The sequence below is a fragment of the Pinus tabuliformis genome, chromosome 4_2 (genome assembly GCF_031772625.1).
Source record: "Pinus tabuliformis cultivar Carrire ecotype Pingquan chromosome 4_2, CPIR1, whole genome shotgun sequence".
Classification (NCBI taxonomy): Eukaryota; Viridiplantae; Streptophyta; class Pinopsida; order Pinales; family Pinaceae; genus Pinus; species Pinus tabuliformis.
This window is the reverse complement of record NC_142304.1, coordinates 816,171,950-816,180,670: the sequence shown is the minus strand read 5'-3', so window position 1 is coordinate 816,180,670 and position 8,721 is coordinate 816,171,950. Positions and strand designations below refer to the sequence as shown.

General features: G+C 42.8%; 1 pseudogene; it reads right to left on the bottom strand.

The window, feature by feature from the left end:
• Positions 1 to 8,052: 8,052 nt before the first annotated feature.
• Positions 8,053 to 8,721, bottom strand: LOC149172178 (protein DWD HYPERSENSITIVE TO UV-B 1 pseudogene; annotated as a pseudogene).

Below are 8,721 nucleotides of genomic sequence, written 5' to 3'. Positions count from 1 at the left end.
TTCGTTCGGCAGGCACACACGCACCCGTATTGCCTCTCTCCCGAACTCCTGTTCATGGACTTGACTTCCCTTCGTTCGGTGGGCCACACATAGTACCTCCTGTACAACTCCGGTTCACTCCCTCCGGTTCAACCACTCTTCGTTCGACTTGCTATGTCGTTTTCCCAACTCGGGCACCTGCCCTCCATGTCTGTGTCACCCAACTCGGGCGCGCTCTGCACGACTGTGTCTCCCAACTTGGGTGCGCTCTGCATGACCATGTCACCCAACTCGAGCATGCTCTGCAGGATGGTTTCCTTCGTTCACAACCTGCGATACCTATGTTCAGCCTCTAGTTCACTCGTCGTGCAGGCATATCCGCACGCCCTGCACCAACCACAGAACTATCTTCACACTTTGACTTCACTTGTTGTTCACCAAATTGCCTGTCTTCTCCACCAATGTTATAGGAAAAATTGACCTCCTAATCAACTTAGAGGAGAAAGACATGATGACTGAAAGAATGAGCACAGTTGTAGGCCCAGAATCCACACTAATGCTCTCTGTACACTAACAACTTGCTTTATAAAGCTTGTTTACAAGCATAAAGGAGCATTAGTCAACCTGCTAACTCATGTTTTTAGACCAGGGGGAGTGTTAGTGAACTTTAGTGATGCTCAAGTGGTTATGCCAACGAATCTGCCATAAAATATCTAGATATTATTTCCCTAAATTTGTGCAAGAAAAGCAGGGAATCTCCAAAAATCAATATATTTGGAGAAATTCTATTCCGGAAACAGAGGCAAATGGGAAAAAGTTGGTAAACGAGGCAGGTTCATGGTTTTTACCCAAATGAACTACAAGTGGAGTTGGGTAGCCCTAAATCAATTGCTATTTAAGCAACGAGAGGGCCATTGCAAAAGGGTCAGAGCATTTAGAAGGATAGTACATGGTGCTATTGTGATATTTTCATATTCTTGAAGGAGCTAGTTGAAAGAAGGAGAGAGAGAGAGGAAGAAGGGATAAGGAAAGCTAATGTAACAGGGTTGTTGTAATCACTCTTCTATTTTGAATATAGGACTGCGGTTGTGTTCCACTACTCGAAGTGTTAGTGATATTGTGCATTTATTTGTTCATTCTGATGCTTGTTGTGTTGAGTAGATAAGTTATACATTTATACATGTTTGCTATGGATTCCTTCATTAATTGTCAGAAGTATATGATGTGATTGGTTTGCTTCATTATTTTGTGCAGGAATCATCTTGGAGTCGGTCAGGAGGAGTTCTTCTTACCGCACGGAGATCCCCAAGCAAATCTAGAAAGAACCAAAGGTGATCCTTTCTCCATATCCTGTCAATATATATGTCAGATAGATGAACATGTGTGTAACAGGTACCTTTTGCAGATAACCTTACGGTCTGCCGGAAGTCCCAGGAAGACTTTCAAGGGTAGTTTTTGTCCCATGCATTTCACCCCATAGCAGAACTGGCGACTCTGCTAGGGACTATACATTTATTTCCCGGTTATCTGGACTCCTCTCAGATCTCTTCTCTCTTCTATGAGCTTCCCGCTTCTTCATATCCTTCTCTGATCCACCATCTAACTTGTTGCATCCTGCAAAGTTGCTTTCTCTTCAGAAACTGATCCCAAAAGCCCACTTTTTGAGCTCTTTCCCTCACTAATGCAGGTTGTTGGTCTACACAGAGCTTTATAAAGCTCTTTGACTGTGCACAGGGTGCATTAGTGGCCAAACTAAAGCTTTGTTTACACACAGACAGAGCGTTAGTCTCCCATTTCCTGGTTTTTCAAGAGATTTTGTGGACCAAAAGGGGGGGAAACTTGTCCCAAGGGCTGAATCAAGATCTGCAACAGTATCATGCTAACAAATTTGGTGTCTTAAAATTTATTTTTTAAGAAAATGCTTTAGTTTTTCTCTCATAAAATAATTTTTTATTGAAAGAATAGCTAATAAATTGTACATCTCCTTCTGTCAAATTAGTTGTAGGCTGCTTTGTTTTGGTTCAATATTTGTTAGGGAATATTGAGAAAAGGAACTTTTGGTTATGAAAAGTGTTGAATGATTTTTAGATGCACTGATGAATACATGAATATGTGAAATAATACATGTGTAGAATAAGACTTGTTTGCATAAGAAATTGGAATTTTTTTTAAAGCATTGTTCTGCACGATTTATCAAGTCGAGAGTCTCATAATATTCATACGTCAACACCCCCTTCGAAGAAAAATAAAAAAGTACACTAAAATTTACACTAAAATTAATCAGATACTCTTTTTTAGAGCAAACCAACATTAGATAGATTAGGACCTTGGGATAAGAGAGTGAGTCAACTACCCAAGGTTGAAAATCAAACTAGTGTCGTTAAAGAGTGAAAAATCCTTCTGCACTCATATTACCGGGACCACTCCACTCACAACGGAGCTAAATACGAGACAACATCAGATTGTAATCGAAGGTAGCCCGCCTTCCTTTACAACTCCTTTGGGTATTCTATGTAACGGGGGTCCCTTTGGGGATTTCGGAACTCAGTCGGGGACTTAGGCCCACACAGTGTGCTGTTTGCGACTATGTCCCCCCCAGTAATGTCTATGATTTGAGGTATCTCTAGTGGCCAATAATTCTAGGTACTTACCTAAGGTGACTGGGACGGGCTGTCTTGGTACCTCAAATAGATGGACCTACTTTATCTTCATTTTTTTGGAGGGTGCTCATCTTCACAAGAGTGCTTGGACCCTTAATCTGAGGTTCGGGCGAAGCTCAAAAGTAACCATAACCATACATTTGGCCATCCTTCTCTGTTACTCATTGAGAGACTAGGTTTCATCTCCAGTAATCGATGTTTATCAGACAGGGTAATTTCACTTTGTTTGTTGATTGTCATTTTTAGTGTATTTTTTCTTTTTAGGTACCTAAGTTCTATCGTTTTTGAGACTTAAAGAATATCTCCTTAAAAATTATCTAATAAAATTTACCAGTCATTGTGGCTACATCCGGTCCTCACCATCAATCTAGACGGTTGTTAGGACTTCCTCCACTCAATGTGGAGGATCTACCGAGATCCACTAACTCGAATTCCTCATCTTCGAGGAATCAGTCTCCTAAATCGCACATGAGATCATTCTGGACGACTGATGATTCTGATTTGCCGGAGGATTTCTTCACGGAAGGATTTCTTACTCATTTTAACACTCTGCTTACAAATCTGTTGGATCCTATTATTGATCTCGTTGTACCAGTACTTCAGTCTTCACTGAGAGGAACTCTCCCATCTATTCATTCGGCACCTCAAGGGTTGTGGAATTATAGAGACACTGTGAGTCCTCTACCACTTCCCCAGTTGATAGTCATCACAACACCAGCAATGTGGAACCCTGCAATCTCGTTTGTCCCAGGTACTGCAACTCACATCACACCCTCTATCAGTAGAACCCAGCAGATGCCAGGTTCCACTCCTATGGTGAACCAAAGCATACCTTCGACTAGTGCCACATATAGTGCTCCATACAACACTCAATATGGCACTATAGGCATGGTTCCAGTTTACCAAAACCAAGGTCGGCCGCTAATGTATGGTTCTCACCCCCAAATTCAGATATCTGGGGCGGTTCCCAATATGCACATGTCGGCGGGGAATCTCACAATCCCTCCACCGTTCTCAGTCATGCATGGACAGTCACTGATTGACATGAGTTTTCCTTCTGTCAATCAAGGCCATATGGTTAGTTCAGTGTCGGTTGGGAATCCACAAGGGATCCCCACCCAATCCATGGGGGCACCCTATTCACAAACTCAGATGAGTCAAGGGGGCACCGCTTATACTAGGGGCAACTTCATACCCCAGTATCAAAATCCTCATGGTAATTCACTTTACAACACCGTACTGCAAAGCAACTGCTACACCACGTAGCCCATGTACACCATGGGGAACGAAACGATGGGAGGAGTGTAGAGCTCCTCAGGTCATCCATCTTCACAATGGTCTGAGTTGGGGGCACCCAACAATTTTCCTTTTTTGGCAACATTGGATATCCCCAACTTATACAAGTTGACTAACGACCCCATCTACCATAACCTACAATGGCTGTCGATCCCACAGAAAATACTGGCAGATATTCCTAAGTTCGACGGAAAACAAGGGGAGGATTCGGACACTCACGTCACCACCTACCATCTATGGTGTGTTTCTAATTCCATGGTGGATGATAGTGTCTGGTTGCATCTATTTCCCCGCACCCTCACTAGTAATGCTGCAAAGTGGTATATTGAGTTACCACGTGTGTCAGTGAATACCTTTGACGCTTTAGCGATGGAGTTCCTAAAGCACTTTCAGTTACCTATCCATTATGAGACAAGGACAGAGCTCCTTACTTCATTTTGTTAGGATACTGCCACCCACATCTCCGATCATATCCATGAATGGAGACGTAGGCAGAGGTTAGTCAAAGCCCCCATCCCTAACTTTCTCTTAACAGACTAGTTCTGTAAGTCATTGCTCCTGCAAATCGCTAGAGATGTCGCTCTAGGTGGTGCGGTCACAGAGGACCAATCCATACGTTGTGCCCAGCACTTGGATTTAATTTATTCACAGTCTAGCACTCTCTACGACATTATCCCCTATGCTCCCGGTAACCCCAATCCCCCCACCACTCAGCGCCCTAGAGCGCATGCCGATGGGATCGTCGGCGCAACCTCCACAGGCGTTGTAAAACAACTCAGTGGGTCCGTTTCCAAGTTGGCAGTGGACCCCTCTACCAAAACGACTGCTCTTCCTGCCACTGCAATTAACTCTATGTAGTCTACATAGAAATCCAGTGGCAAGAACAAGAAGAAACAGAACAAGACCACTCCTTCTGAGGAGCAGTCATCTAAGCAGCCCAACCCAAAACAGAAGGCCGCTACGCCTACTGATACGGAAAAGGATAAAGGCACCAACTATTCGTGCAAACTCTGTCTTGAAGATCACGTAACCTGGTGTTGTCCGTGTCTTCAAGAATGCACAGATTACCTTACCAAGAAAGATTCTGGTAAGACACCTGCGGTCCTTAGAAATCCTTTTCCTAATCAACAGTAGCAACATCTCGTTGCCAACCAACCGCCACCCACATCAAGGGGCAGCGACGGTTTGCAACAACCTTCAGCTAGTGAAGGAAGTTCTACCGTTTACACATTTGAAATGGTAGAACTAACCACAAGAGCCAAATCATATGAAGCTCCTGTCGCTTCGGCAGCAGAATCATCCATAGGTCAAAACCCATCGCCACCCAATGATTTGTGAATCAAAAGGCCAATTGAGGACTTTGTAATTCGACCCCCCAAGGGGGCACTTCGACGCACAACGCACAACACATCTGCACGTGCCACCCAACACTACAACATCATAGAGGATTTGGCGCAAGCGCCATCGGCAATGTTGGCACTCGAAGTATTACAAACTTGTCCCAGCCAAAGGAAAGCTTTGCTTTTGGCTATCGGGGGTATTGACCCTGTGGATTCCATGCTTGCCATTTTCGACATGGACAAGTGTAAACCTCCCCTTTCCCACCAGCTTGCATTTCAGGTGCATATCACTTTGAAAGGTAAAGGTATACACTGAACTGTCATCGATGAAGGTGCTTCAACCTGCATCATGTCAGCTTCATGTTGGCTCGCCTTGGGTTCTCCAACCCTCTCCCTGCCGTCGAACTCCCTTAAATCTTTCGACGGCCACACCTTTGTCCCAAAAGGATACTTAGCTAGTTTTCCCATCACTTTGGCTGGGAAAATAGTAACGGTAGATGTAGAAGTCGTAGATAGGAATCTCGACTATAATCTATTGCTAGGTTGCAGTTGGACATATGCCATGACAGTCGTCATATCCACTGTCTTTCATATCATCCTATTTCCATTGGATGGAAAGGTCATAACAGTGGATCAGTTGTCTTTCTGCACCTCTGATTATTCACCATTACCAAACAGCTTTGTACCCCTAGTAGGAGGTGTAACTGACAGTTTTGTCAGTATCGGTACCAGTCTGTTGAAGGCTTCCTCCCTGATGGGTTGTTTTCCTCTACGGCCACCACAGGTTCCACAATCGGTCAACATGCTTTCATCAATTCCTCATGAACTGACCGATCCTTGGATCCCAATGGCACCTTCAGACCTTGACACATTCGGAGACCAGATGCCGTTGTCATCAACTGAATCAGCCTACCAAGGCATTCAATCAGCATCCACATCTCCGGTCAAGTTGGTTATCACTGACGGTACCACCCCCCTTCCCATAACCGCTCTTCCTTTAGATCCATGTGATCAACTCCCCTCAACGGATGAAGCCGTTAGAGAAATCATGAGTTTTGGAGAGAAACATTGGGAGGAATGGCATATTCGGGGTTCGACATCTGATTCAAACATGATGCCTCTTCAAGTCCTATACTCTGACACAAACGAAATAATTTCCCCACCCTATACAAGCATTCAAACTTATGGGTTGTGTTATCACAAAATCGTGTACTAAGGGCTGCTACTTAGCAAGATCTCATGCAACTATTTCAAACCAGGCTTTAGACTAAGGCTTAGCCTCCTTAGTCAGAGAGGGCTCTCTCACAGATTCTTGATATGAATTAAGAACAAGAAAAGATGGCTAACTCTTCAAACAGTACATGAAAATAAGCTGGTTGGAACAACAAAATAACATCTCTTCCATTGGGCTCATGGAGTCAAACACCTCTGCAGTAAACTATTAACTACTTAATCATGGAAGCCAAGGCATATAATGTTTAACACTCAGAACATTTCTCAAAAGGAACCTCAACTCATAAATATACACAGGAAGTCTGAGCACTAGGTGAATTCAGAGTGATTGCATATTTAGTGAGCTGTAAAACATAAAAGGATAAAGACAAAGCCACATATATTCTGAGCATTGAACACATGATGAATCTTGGGAAGAAAAAGTAATCTTCATATTACTGTCAAAAGTCTTTTTTACATAAGCTGATATAAAAACTCTGTTTTTTTATAAATCTCCAACCCTGTTTACATCAGAGTTTCTCCTATATATAGGAAAACCAAAACTCAAACTACCTTGAGTCTCCTCAACAAGCATGAGGGGAGAGCTCGATGATCTACCATTAATTAACCTTATCTATTTCTAAACAAACTTAATAAATACAAAAGGTATTGCGCTGTAAATACATAGAGTCCTAATCACATTGACATTCTAACTCTATCTCCTCGTATGCATGATGCTTTTGTGAATGCTGCCACATGTCCTCTTTCTGTTTCGGTTGAGGTATCTTGAAGGAGAACACACTGAATGAGCTGGCCTTGGATTCCAGTCACGTAGATGGCTTCATTAATTAACCAAGGGAGGTGCTCTGTTTTCACGGCCTCTGTCTCCCATCACTCTTCATCACTTTAAAAACATGTCCTCTGCTCTTTAATTCTTCCCAAACAACGCATATCACCACACCTTTCAAATGAGCTGGAAGCCTTATGAGCTGAACAGGTGTACAAACCGGATCACCGAAGACTAAAACCAAAACCCTAATAATTCGGTCATAAAGTACCTTTAACGAGACTTTAGCTGGAAACAAAACATTTCACCTTTTTGCAATGCACATCTGTCATCTTCTGAACAACTAGGATAGTTTTGAATAGTCACCTTTATGCTCTTGAAACATTTCATTCAAAATTAGCTGACCTCAGCATCAATTTCATTTTTTCTCATAAAACAGTCATCTACAGCAGTTTCGTAGCGTGCTACGAAACTGCTGTGTGACTTAAAAAACACAGTCTTCCTCTAAACTGCTCACAAAATTGAATAGCTGCTATTTGCTAGGCTTCACGGTTCACCATTTGAACCAGCCTATAAATAACCAACTGCTCATATTCATCCTTGAAGACCGACAACACCGCAAGCAAGTCTGCCACCAGCATTTCCTGTGCTCTTACTCAATTCATGGCCACCTTTGCCAAGATCATGTCTGAGCACAGCATATACGAACACCTTTTTTCTCACAACTCCCACTAATAATGTAATCCCTCCCATTCATATAATATGACCGAGTATAGTTCTAAACACTTCCTGTAGGATTAATGTCAAATTTCATATGTAGCCTTCCATCCACAGCTAAGTGTTGCTTGACCTCATTATCCACAGTTGAGGAAAGGATATAATGATCATCACGAGAAAAGCACACCATCACATTCCCTCTTAAGCTGGTCGTTGTATACAAAGGATGTGTAGGCTTTTGTCGTAAGTCCCAAGTTTTGATTTCCTGATCAAAAGATGAAGTCGCAAACAAGTATGGGGAATGATGAGCAAACTTTACCACATTTATATGTTCACGGTGGAGATCTTCGAAAACTTGTAACCGTTTTCTACTGCACACATCATACAGAGCAACATGTTTTGAATATCCACTAGCAAGGAAATAATTATCTGTTTCATTAATATGGACAGATGTTAATTTCTCAAACTCTTCATATGTGTAAGTGGCAGGGTTTCTACTGCTGCTGCCTGCACCATATCTGGAAGGAAGAACAGTTGAGCGCATTCGGTTCACATCATATAGTTGTAATGTGCCATTGTCAGAGCCAGCAATAAGCTTGGAAGGGTCCTTGTTGAACCAACAGAGACCAAGAATACTATGATTTGCTCCAACTGACTGAACATGTCCGACAATTTTACCACTTTCATGGTTGATCACAACCACTTCCCCATCCAAAATCCCGAAGACCAT